Source organism: Canis lupus, chromosome 23 (assembly GCF_048164855.1).
Source record: "Canis lupus baileyi chromosome 23, mCanLup2.hap1, whole genome shotgun sequence".
Taxonomy (NCBI): Eukaryota; Metazoa; Chordata; class Mammalia; order Carnivora; family Canidae; genus Canis; species Canis lupus.
In genome coordinates, this window is record NC_132860.1 from 13,406,599 (window position 1) to 13,420,149 (window position 13,551).

The 13,551-nt window shown below is 36.0% G+C and overlaps 1 protein-coding gene across 1 annotated transcript in view; it reads right to left on the bottom strand.

Moving 5' to 3' along the window:
- The window catches only part of PDE3B (phosphodiesterase 3B), a 167,798-nt gene that overhangs the window by 123,748 nt on the left and 30,499 nt on the right, over window positions 1-13,551 (bottom strand). The gene's annotated exons all lie outside the window — the stretch shown is intronic.

Sequence of the window (13,551 nt, forward strand, 5' to 3'; positions counted from 1 at the left end):
AACATTTCAAAAGATATTTGAGGAAAAAGGAAAAGAAAAAAGCTCAAGAGGAAAAAAAACCTGCCAATCTAGAATTAAATACCTAGCTAAACTGTCATTCAAGAGTGTTTTAAAAAGAAACTGTCAAACATACAAAAAGAGCTTACTACCAGCAGATCATAACTGAAAGAACTATTTTTTAAAATTTACTTTAGGAAAAAAAAATTAAAACAGGACAAAGGAGTGTGACATATACACACACAAATATAACTAGGCCTAAACTGTTGTTTAGCCAAGCATTTATGAAGCAGCTAACCCCAATTTTGTACAAAATATTCCAGATAACAGAAAAAGAAATAATATGCACTAGCTTTTTTCCCCCATAAGTCTAGTATTACCTTAACATCAAAATAAGAAAAAAAAAAAAAGTAAGAAAAAAAATAAAAAATAAATTTTAAAAAAACCATCAAAATAAGATGAGAATAGATGTTATAAGAAAAATACATTATATGCCAAGATCTCTTATGCAAACAAAGGCAAAGTTCTCAATAAAATATTAGCAAACTGAACACAGCAAAGTAGAGAAGAAAGAAACAATAAAATCTCAATAGCCTTGCTATCAATGAGGGGCGGCAAGTCTCTTAAGTTTAATCAAATCAAAGATGTGGGGCCTTTAAAAAAAGACAATGATCTGGACCTACCTCAGTTTATCCCAATATTATAAAAATTACAAGTATATTTTTCTTTATGCTTTTCCATATGTTTGAAACATTATATAGTTGACTGTTGAACATAGGTTTGAACTGTGCAGGTTCACTTGTACACGGATGTTTTTCAATAATTATATATACAGTACTGTAAATGTATTTTGTCTTCCTTATGATATTCTTTTTTTTTTTAAGATTTTATTTATTCATCCATGAGAGACACAGAGAGAGAGGCAGAGACATAGGCAGAGGGAGAAGCAGGCTCCATGCAGGAAGCCAGAATTATGTCCTGAGCCGAAGGCAGATGCTTAACCACTGAGTCACCGAGGCATCCCTCCTAATGATTTCTTTTCTCTAAATTATGTTATTGTAAGAACACAGTATGTAATACATATAACATACAAAGTATGTGTTCATCAGCTGTCTAAGTTAGTGTAAGGCTTCTGGTCAACAGAAGGCTATTAGTAGTTAAGTTTAGGGAGAGTCAAAAGTTATACATGGATTTTCAACTGCACAGGGAGTTGATACCCCATAGCCCCCATGTTATTCAAAAATCTACCACATATCATAATTTCTGTCTTAAGCTGTAAAGGAGTAATAATTTGTAGATAAAAGAAGATTGAAACCTAAATGCCCAGAGTAGGGGATTTTTTACAGAACATGAGAGACTCCTAACCCTGGGAAACGAACAAGGAGTATGGAAAGGGAGGTGGGCAAGGGGTTGGGGTGACTAGATGACGGGCACTGAGGGGGGCACTTGACAGGATGAGCACTGGGTGATATGCTATATGTTGGCAAATTGAACTCCAATAAAAAAAATAATAAATGGGGATCCCTGGGTGGCGCAGCGGTTTGGCGCCTGCCTTTGGCCCAGGGCGCGATCCTGGAGACCCGGGATCGAATCCCACATCAGGCTCCCGATGCATGGAGCCTGCTTCTCCCTCTGCCTGTGTCTCTGCCTCTCTCTCTCTCTCTGTGACTATCATAAATAAATAAAATTTAAAAAAAAAAAAAAAAAAAAAAAAAAAATAATAAATGAATGAATGAATGAATGTCCAGAGTAGGGGATTTGAATATGATGCCAATTTACTTCACAGAACCCTCCAAAGACAGAGCTAAAAGATAGCAATTGCCATGGAATTTTGCAGTAAGATTTCCCACTAAAATCTGAGAAGTGTAGTTGAAAATCTACATATTTTTGCTTAAAAAAGACTACCCACACCATAGCCAATCAAGTGACTACTTGGTTCAAACTGGTGAAAATCAACTAGATAAAACCTGCATTTGGTGTCATCAGGTGCCCAGCAGAAAATAAAGGTGAGACGGTAGACTGGTACAGTCCCTGTTAGAAGTAGGTCAGAAGTGACAGGAAGTTCACAACTCCAGGAGCAACTTTTAATCAGTAAGGGACAGAGGCTGGTAGATAAAGAGCTCAGTTTTCCCACACTTCAGTGGGGCAGAAATTCTGAGTTATATTCTAAACCAGTATGGAAATATTCTATATTTGTGCTATCCAATATGGTAGCCACTAGCTACAAGTGGCTACTTAGTACTTGAAATATGGCTTCTAAAACTAAAACTGAACTTTGAATTTTATTTGGTTTGTTTAAACTAATTTTTTTAGAGAAGCAGAAGGAGCAGAGTGAGGAGAGAACTTTTTAAAAGATTTTATTTATTGGGGATCCCTGAGTGGCCCAGTGGTTTGGCGTCTGCCTTTGGCCCAGGGCGTGATCCTGGAGTCCCAGGATCAAGTCCCACCATTGGGCTCCCTGCGTGGAGCCTGCTTCTCCCTCTGCCCATGTCTCTGCCTCTCTCTCTCTCTCTCTCTCTCTCTCTCTCTCTCTGTGTCTCTCATGAATAAATAAATAAAATCTTAAAAAAAAAGATTTTATTTATTTGAGAGAGAGAGAGAGAGCATGCGCATGAGGGGAAAGGCAGAGGTAGAGAAATAAGAAGACTCCACTGTGAGTGTGGTACCCCACATGGGGCTCAATCTCATAACCTGAGATCATGACCTAAATTGAAATCCAAAGTCAGATAGTTAACTGACTGAGCCACTCAGGCGCCCCTAGTTTATTTAAATTTAAATAACCATATGTGGTTAGTGGTTAGTATTGAACAGCACAATTCTATAGGTTTCCTGAGGATCCTCAGTAATATTGAACCTCAACTGCTCACAGAAATTAATTCAGGGACTGGGTTGGCTCAGCGGTTGAGCATCCGCCTTCTGAGCATCTGCCTTCAGCTCAGGGCTTGATCCCGGGTCTGGGGATCCAGTCCCACATTGGCTCCCTGTGAGGAGCCTGTTTCTTCCTCTGTCTGTGTCACTCTAGAATAAATTTTAAAAAGAAAAAAGAAATTAATTCAGTCAATACACTTTATTAGATTTCCTCTCTTCTGTCTCACTTTCCTATTCTCTCATTACAATTCCTTTTTTTAAAAAGGTTTATTTATTTAACTATTTATTTATTCATGAGAGACAGAGAGAGAGAGAGAGAGGGAGGCAGAGACACAGGCAGAGGGAGAAGGAGCCTTGTAGGGAGCCCAATGTAGGACTTGATCCCTGGGCTCCGAAATCACACCCTGAGCCGAAGGCAGCCATTCAACCGCTGAGCCACCCAGGTGTCCCTCTCACTACAATTCCTGAAATCATCTTCCAAATTAACCAAATCAGAGTATTTTACAAGTATGCTTTGGAGAGCACTAAGTAATAGAAAGTCAAAGATCAAAATGAGCCCCAAGAAATTAGGAAATAGAAGAAAAACAAAAATAAAAAAATGAATAAACTGTTATTAATAATCTCAGAGAGGTAAGAGTAGATATTTATTCCACGAAGCAAAAACAGAGTATTAAAATAGGAACACGGGCAGCCCGGGTGGCTCAGTGGTTTAGGGCCACCTTCAGCCCAGGGTGTGATCCTGGAGACCCAGGATCGAGTCCCACATGGGGCTCCCTGCATGGAGCCTGCTTCTCCCTCTGCCTGTGTCTCTGCCTCTCTCTCTCTCATTCTCTCATGAATAAATAAATAAAATCTTAAAAAAACAAAATAGGAACAGAGAACAAGAAATTCCTCTAAGGAAATAAAACTATGGTAACATTTAATTCAGTAGGATAGGAAATGAAATAAAGGCAACTAGAAAAACAAAAAGCCTAAGAGGTGGACTCTGGGAAGAAAAAAAATTTTTTTAATTAAGCAATTATTCTAGGAGATATAATGTCAATCTAGGATATCCAGTGTCCAACTAATAGGAAGTCCAGAAAGGAGGAACTGAAAATAGGGAAAAGAAGAAAGTACCAGAAACCACAGGAAAATTTCCCAAAATTAAAATGCATGAATCTCCTAAATAAAAAGACCCATCAAATATCACATGACTGAAAAAATACATATACCAAGGCACAACACCACAAAACAGGGTAAAGAAAATCCTAAATGCTTCCAGAGAGAAATCAAAAAGGCTTTAATCTCTTTAAGAGTAATACTGGATTTAAAAAAAAAAAAAAAAGCTACTTACTTCAATCATAAATACTAGTTCCATAATCAAAGCATGTAAACACCAAAAATAGGTTTTAAAATTGTAACAGCTCCAGGTAGAGAAAAAAAGAAAAGTGGAAGGGCAGGATTCTAAGAGACCTAAACTCTCAATCACAAGAGCTGCTGAAACCAACATACTGGTAGAGAGGCAGATTATTTTAAATTATGTAGATAAACACCATAATAAACATTGAAAAGAATCAGAAGTGATTATATCTGAGGAGCAAGGCTAGAGTGTAGGGAAGAACTACAAAGGGGACTGGAATTTTTATTTTAAGTGTTTTAGCACCTTTTGATTTTTAACTGTGTGCATGTGTTACTTTGAAAGAAATAAAATCGTGACAAAATTGAACAGAAATTTTATATTAAAACTTTTTGAGCTGTCAAAACTATTTTTGTTTTTTTTTTTTGTTTTTGTTTTTTTTAAAGATTTTATTTATTTATCCATAGACACACAGAGAGAGAGAGAGAGAGGCAGAGACACAGGCAGAGGGAGAAGCAGGTTCCACGCAGGGAGCCCGACGTGGGACTCGATCCCGGGTCTCCAGGATCACACCCCAGGCTGCAGGCGGCGCCAAACCGCTGCGCCACTGGGGCTGCCCTGTCAAAACTATTTTTGATTACTAGTTTTAAAGAGATGATGTCAGTAATTGGAATCCAAAGATAACTGCAATGTAGGTAATATCTACTACTCATTTCAGCCTTCTCATTTACTAAAATGTAAGAAAATGCTAACAGAAAATAGAGCTATACCTACTCATTCATGCCAATGGGAGAGAACCAGGATATTAATAAATTGATTTATGTTTGTCATTAAAATAAATTCAGTGAGGAAGATTAAGTTATCTATGTTTTACAACATTAATATTAAAATTGATTCCTATCACTTGAGGACCGTTGATCAGCTGGGTATTTGCAGAAATGTACATGACACTCGGTCGGATCTGTTAACGAAATAACCAAAGGAGATTCCCTAAGCAGAGCTCCTGAAAAACAAGGAAATGCCAGTACCAATTTAAAATTGACCATGGATACTACACAAGGAGTAACTGATAACTGACTAGTGTATATTTAACCACTTCTAGTTTCAGTTTCATCTCTCCTCTCTTCCAGCTAACCTTTTGCCCTTTCACTGTGTCAGGTTCCCATAAAATAACTGAACATAGAAAAGGAAATAATGACATCAGAACATCTACAACAGGAGAATAAATTCACTCTTACTAGGAGAACTTACTAGCAAGAGTATCACTTGAACATTAGAAGCAAGACCATACAGCAGAAAAACTTCAAAAATTTCAATAAGATTTTTTTTTTTAAGTTCACCAAACATTTTAAGAAATAATACCGTAAAAATGGGAAAAAATGGCAAGCCTTCTCTAGGATAGTTTTGAAAGCACTGTACTAATTAATCTTAGGCAAAGTATTATCGTTTTCAGTTCATAAATAATTCAACATTAATATTCCTTATTAAATACTTGTTTCTGGCAGTTTACCTTGATAATTTTTTATTTTTCATATCATAGCATTATTATAATAAAATCAATCAACTTCTCCTTTTTCTATCTCAGAATTTTAATACAACTTCTGGAGCAAATGTTTCCAATCCTATTAAAATACTGAACCTCTAAAACTTAAACTTCTATTATCCAGCACAAATAACTATCAAGTCGATTCAGGTTTAGCTTTATATAAAAAAATCAAAATGAAATCCTTAATTCTCACACTAGTAAATAATCTTACTAAATATTACGAGTCCACATAATAGACCTATAGAATACAAAGAGAATAACAGTCTATTTTTACCAGCAGAACTAAAAAGAAGGGAAGGAACTAGTAGGCCAATACTTTAAGTTTTTAAGGTGACAAGGCTAAAAATAACAGCTATTCCTTTAAACTAAATTTGTATCTCTGTTGTTAGAGGCACTCATAATTAATAAAGAATTTTACAAAGTAGTAAGTACTAGATTTCTCAGGAAAATAATCTCCTTGAGATAACAATATCACAAGCACTAGAAGGATTAGATGGTCTCTTAAAAAAGTTTCCAGCTCTAAAGTACTGAGATCTTATAAACATAGAACACTTTTCTCCTAAAAAGAATTACCTTCTTTAATATTATTCTTTTGTAGGTTTCACTAAATAATACTTCATGCTTTAAAACTGAGAAGCTGTTTCAAACTTAGTTAGAAAGTTGACAGAAAATGAGACAAACTTATTGAGTCCTTCATATGAAGAAATAAAATGATGTGATTGGCACGGTATAAATTTTAGTGACTAAACAACATTATAACTTGCCACAAACTCCTAAAAGAATCAAACATTTCCAATACAATCCTGTGAATGGTTATATAGAATGAGAAATCATTAGTAAACAGTTATTTGAAAATCTGAAGTCTTTAGTAATCAACAAACAAGGTATACCTTTTCATGTATTTTGTATTATTTTAACAGAAGGAAAAGATGCTTCCACATGAAATAAATGTTGAAATTTCTTTTTATAAGAAAGGCTCTTTGATGAGAGTGATTGAACCTGGGGACATATAACGTGTTAGATAAGTCTTAAAAATCACCTTTTATTTCCCTGTATGAAGCTTTTCCCCGAATCCTTGGACTTGTCAGTACAGGGTGAGCTGACTCTTAACCTATCATATGCTAGAAAAAGTCAAGGTTGGAAATATCTGAACTTCTACAAAGCCAAAGAATTTTTGCCAGGACTATGTGGATTTGGAAAAAGAGGAATTCCAGTAAATTCCCAGTAACCATTTGTTCCCACAGAGAAATAAAACTGATTTGTGCAGTTTTGGAATGGATGGACTTTTCATTTGACAGAGCCAACAGAGAGTTATAAAGCTTAGCTCCTTTAAGCCACAACCCTCACAAATAGCTAAGACGTAGTCATCATTAGTGTGATTCTCAGACTAGCACAAATAAGTTTTCAAAAGAACAACTCCTAGTATTTCTTCAGACCTACCTATGACCACTTGGGTCAGTCATTTTCCTCCAGGTGCACCGTGCTGCGTGGGCTTTGAAGTAAGGCAAAACTCATTTTTAATACCCGTTCAGTAAATACCAGCTGCCGAATCCTGCTCACTTTCTCTAACCTTGTTTCCGCAACTGTAAAAGAAGGCAACCATAACCCTGTTTTGAGGACTACTTCATGAGTTTTATAAAAGGGAGGAGGAAGAAATGATCATGCAGATGAAAAGTAGCAAAAACCAATCTTAAATAGTTTTTTTTTTCAGCAGTGAAAAAGAAAACACTAAATCTTTGCATAAGGCCATCATAATCCTAATAGCAACACCAACATGGACATTATGAAAAAAGAAAATTACAGATCAATATCTCTCATGAACATAGGTGAAAATTCTAAAAATAATAATAATAATCTTGCAAGGTAAATACTATAATAGATGAATAGGATAACATATATGACCAAGTAGGGTTTATTTTAAGAATACAATGTTAGCTCAACATTCAGAAATAAACTGAAGTAAATCACTACATACACAAAATAAAAAAAGAGAAGTCCTAGAGTCATTTCAATACACGCAGAAAAAGTGTTTGATAAAATTTAACACTCATTCATCATTTAAAAAAACCTCTTGGGTAGCCGGGGTGGCTTGGTGGTTTAGCGCTGCGTGTGGCCCAGAGCATGATCCTGGAGACCCAGGATCAAGTTCCACATCGGGCTCCCTGCATGGAGCCTGCTTCTCCCTCTGCCTGTATCTCTGCCTCTCTCTCTCTCTGTGTCTCTCATGAATAAACAAATAAAATCTTTAAAAAAAAAAAAAAACTCCCAATAATCTGGGAATAGAACATAAATTTCTTAAAGTGATAAAAGGTATCTATGACCAAAAGACCCCAAAACAAACTAACAAATAAAAACACCACATATACACACACCACCCACAGTTAATATCAATCATAGTGGTAAATATTGAATATCTTTCCCAGAGGTTAGGGACAAAATGAGACTGTCCACTATCATCATTTCTATTCAACCATTATATTGGTGAATGCTCAATATCACTAATCACCAGGGAAATACAAATCAAAACCACAATAAGATGTCACCTCACACCTGTCAGAATTGCTAAAATCAAAAACACAAGAAACAAGAGGTTGTCAGCAAGGATGTGGAAAAAAAGAAAGCCTCATTCACTACTGGTGAGAATGTAAATTGGTGCAGCCACTGTGGAAAACAGTATGGAGGTACCACAAAAAATTAAAAACAGAATTATCCTATGATCCAGTAATTCCACTACTGAGCATTTATCCAAAGAAAATGAAAACACTAATTCAAAAAGATATATGAACCCTTATGTTTATTGCAGCATTATTTACAATAGCCAAGATATGGAAGCAATGGAAATGCCTATCCATAAATTTCCATCCAATGGAAATGCCTTCATATCCATATATGAAGTACATATATATATAATGGAATATTACTCAACTATAAAAAATAATGAGACCTTGCCATTTGCAACAACATGAATGGACCTAGAGGGTAAAATGCTAAGTGAAATCAGTCAAAGACAAACATCATATAATTCCACTCATATATGGCATTTACACAACATAGCAAACAAAGAAAAAAGAGACAAAGAACACTCTCAAATAGAGAACTAGTGGTTGCCAGAGGGGAGGTGCTATGGGGGTAGGGAGGGGTAAAATAGATAAAGGGATCAAGAGGACAATTATCTTGATGAACTGAGTAAGGTATAGAATTGTTAAATCATTATATTGTACACCTGAAACTAATATAATGTGGTTATGTTCATTATACTTCAACAGAAAAAGAAAAAAAAAGCTAATTAAAAAGTAATAAAATAATTTTTTTAAAAATAAATTAAAAATAAGAAAAATATTTAACGGTGTAAATAAATGGAGATACAGATCACCATTTTTTGAAATGGTGAAAAACTCAATATTGAAAAACTCAATATTGTTATGATCCCAATTCTCTCCCTAATTAATCTGTAGATGCAATGCAATCCCAACCAAAATCCCAGCAAGCTTTTTTGAGGTAAATAACTGACACTAAAATTTATATGGAAATACAAGGATCCCAGAGTAGCCAAGTTTAATCTTTAAGAAGAACAAATTGAAGTACTTACACAACCAGATTTCAAGATTTACTGTAGTGTGATAGTATGACAATAGTCAAAGGATAGACAAATAAGACCAATGAAACAAAGTCTAAAAATAAATCCACATGTATACATCCACTCAGTTTATGAAAAAGATATCACTGCAAATACGTGAAGGAAAGACAATCTTTTCAATCAATGGAGCTAGAGTAGGAAAAATATGAACCTTGAAAAACACTGAAAAAACAATGAACATTCACCTCAATTTCACACCACAAATGAAAATGAATTCAAGATAGATCACAAAAGTAATCTAAGAGTGAAAGGTAAAACCATAAAGCCTCAAGAAAAAAATATGAGAATATCTTCATGATCTTCTATGTAGGCAAAGATTTTTAAAATTAATATTCAAAAGACTACTTATCACTAAAAACTAAAGCTATTAAGCTAGCAAAGCTACTAAGATACTAGGAAAAAATAAGCTGGACTACAATTAGAATTAAAGATTTCTTAAAAAAAAAAAAAAAAAAAAGATTTCTGTTGACCGAAAGATATCACTGAGAACAAAAAGATAAGCCACAGACCAGCGGGAGATATTTCCAATACACATCCAGAAACTTATATCTAGAATTCCTAAAGAATATAAAGAAGTACTATAAGTCAATAATAGAAAAAAAGACAATCCCAGGGTGCCCGTGAGTTAAGCATCTGCCTTCAGTTCAGATCATGATCTCAGGGTCCTGAGACAGCCCCACATCAGGCGCCCTGCTCAGAGAAGCCTGCTTCTCCCTTTCCTCCCTGCTCATACTCTCTTGCTATCTCTCGCTCTCAAATAAATGAATAAAATTTTTAAAATTAAAAAAATCTAAAAATTTTTAAATGTAAGACAATCCAATTTTTTAAAGATTTTTAAAATATATTTATTTGAGAGAGAGAGCATGTGCATGCACGAACAGGGTGGGGGCAGAGGGAGAGAGATAGTTCCAGGCTGAGCACCAAGCACAACAATGGGGCTTAAAGCCCCCCATGACCCTGAGATCACAACCCGAGCCAAAACCAAGAATCAGCCAACTGAGCCACCCAGGAGCCACCAAACAATCCAATTTCTTAAAGAGGCAAAAGATCTAAACAAGAACTTCACAAAAGAGAACATCCAAATGGCCAATCAACATATATAAAGGACTCAAGCACCATGAAATGCAAATTAAAGCAACAAAGACACACACCCTACACACATCAGAACAGCCAAACACTCATTCGAGATGTTAAATAGAATATGGAGATTGGACTCTCATCAATCACTACTGGGTATGTGAAATGGCATAACTTTGGAAAACTGCTTGGCCATTTCTGTAGAGGTTAAACATGTGCCAACCTTGTAATTCAGTAAATCCACTCCGGGTATGTAGTCAATAAGAATTAATGTATATAACTACCAAAAGATAACATAAACATGTTCACAATACTTTTGTTACTAATGGTCTCCTAAAAATGGAAATGACTCAAACATCCATAAACTAAAGAATGAATAAATAGTGGTACATTTATACATAAATACTATACAGAACTATAAATGAAACTAGTGAGACCTGTAATAACATGGATGAACCTTGTAGGCATTCTTTTCAGCAAATGAAAACATATAAAAGATGACATATAATTTGATTTTTATGAAATTCAAAAACAGGCAAGAGAAATTGATGGAGACAGAAGCTATTAAAATATTGGGAGGATCCCTGGGGTGGCTCAGCGGTTTAGCGCCTGCCTTTGGCCCAGGTTGTGATCCTGGAGTCCAGGGATCGAGTCCCGCGTCAGGCTCCCTGCATGGGGCCTGCTTCTTTCTCCCTCTGCCTGTGTCTCTGCCCCTCTCTCTATATATATATCTATCATAAATAAATAAATAAAAATCTTTAAAGAAATAAATAAAATATTGGTTATACATAAAAGGAGTAATGACTCCAAGGGTAAACAAAGATTTCTTCTGTTGTCGGGGGAATGTTCTATATTTGACTCTGGGTGGTGACTGCACAGGTATATGCCTGTGAAAATATTCACTGAGCAGTATATTTAAAATTAGTATACTTCACAGTATGCACATTATACCTCAATGAAAAAAAATTTTTTTGATCTCTAAACTTAAAAAAATAATTCTACTGCAGTGTGGAATTTGGAGCTATAAGCAGAAAAAGAAGATACTTCATAAAAGAGTGGGTAATCTTAAAATCTACGTGGTTCACATAAAGGCATAGATAATAACTAATAGAAAATAAAGTCATATTAAAAAGAAGAGTCAATGTTTATTGGGAGATGATAATATCTCAAGCACTGTAGTGAAACTATACCGACACATATAATCTAAATATTATTTGTTGCCCTGCAACAAACCTACTAGGCAGTTACTGGTTGGTTTGTTTTTTGTTTTTGTTTTTGTTTTTAATAGTTAGTATCTTTTTAGGCGGGGAGTTGTGGGGGGCAGAGAGAGAGAACAAGGAGAGAAACTTAAGCAGGCTCCACCTCCAGAGTGGAACCCGATGTAGCTCAATCTCACGACCCTGAGATCATTGACCTGAACTAAAATCAAGACTCGGACACCTCACCAACTGAGCCACACAGGCACCCCTTGGTACTTACTAATCTTAATTAATAGTTTTAGAGATGAGAAGAAAACAATGGTGAATAGATGTTGCTCTTATGAAATTTTATTTTTTTTATTTTTATTTTATTTTTAATTTATGATAGTCATACAGAGAGAGAGAGAGAGAGAGAGAGGCAGAGACACAGGCAGAGGGAGAAGCAGGCTCCATGCACTGGGAGCCTGACGTGGGACTCGATCCCGGGTCTCCAGGATCACGCCCTGGGCCAAAGGCAGGCACCAAACCGCTGCACCACCCAGGGATCCCTCTTTTGAAATTTTAAATGAGATGATCTTGGTAAACGCATTTTGGCTTGCATAAATATACTAACAAAAAGTGGTATGTCAATATTCTACCTGGATTTCCTACCACACTATCTGAATATCATCCTTCGCTACTCCGTCATCTTACTCTCCCTTATTTTCCTTCATAACACACCCTACCATCTGATAGTTGGACAACAACTAAATTTTGGACTTCATATAGTCTAAAAAGAACTTGGAAAACTGAGTTTAACATGTTAGACTAATACAGATAATTATCTTCCGGTTATGTCATGAACAACATAACCATCCAAATGTAAATTTTAGAACTGTATTATTCTCAGGAGCCAACTCAGCATAATGTATGTCATGGTTTTAGAAGAAATACTTGGGACCAACATTATGAAAACCAATTACTGTACTCAGCATTAATACAGGGCTAATACAGTGATAACTAAAGAACTACTGATGTATATAGGGATAGATGTTTGCCCCTTCATTGAATTCTATAGTTTAGGGTACTCTCATGTCTTGATCCATTTCTTTTGACCACCTTGCTCTGGCTACTATCTCTGCTTTGACCTCTCTTGCTATGGTCTTTAACTTTTCCTTCTGTGCTACATGTATCTTTGCCATATTTAGATGTACACTAAATATTTAGATGTACACCTATTTTTATTTTTATTTTTTAAAGATTATTTATTTATTTATCCATGAGAGAATGAGAGAGAGAGAGAGAGAGAGAGAGAGGCAGAGACACAGGCATAGGGAGAAGCAGAGACACAGGCAGAGGGAGAAGCAGGCTCCATGCAGGGAGCCCGACGTGGGACTCGATCCCGGGTCTCCAGGATCAGACCCTGGGCTGAAGGTGGCGCTAATGTACACCTATTTTTAAAGTGTGCGTGTACACATATGCATGCACACATACACACACACACAACTTTCCTGTTCCTTGTTTTCGGCCCCCCAAAATGCCACTCTTTGACTCCACTGCCACTTTCTTCAAAATTATATACTACTTCCCACTCCAAAATTCATATTCAATCCTAAAAATCATCAATGATGATATCTATCACCAAATCAAACTGCCTTCTTTAGCTACCTTAATGCATCACTTAAAACAGAACACATCTTCCATCTTTCAGTTGTCTCCTCTTGACATCCATGATTTCCTACCTCCCAGGTTTCATTGGGTATGAACATCAAAAGAATTGAGGCTCTCTTTAAGGGGAAAAAATAGGATTACAAATACAACATTAGGTACAGAGGCAAATACTTATCAGGGCACCAGCATGGCTCAGTCACTTAAGTGTCTGCCTTTGGCTCAGGTCATGTTCTTGGGGTTC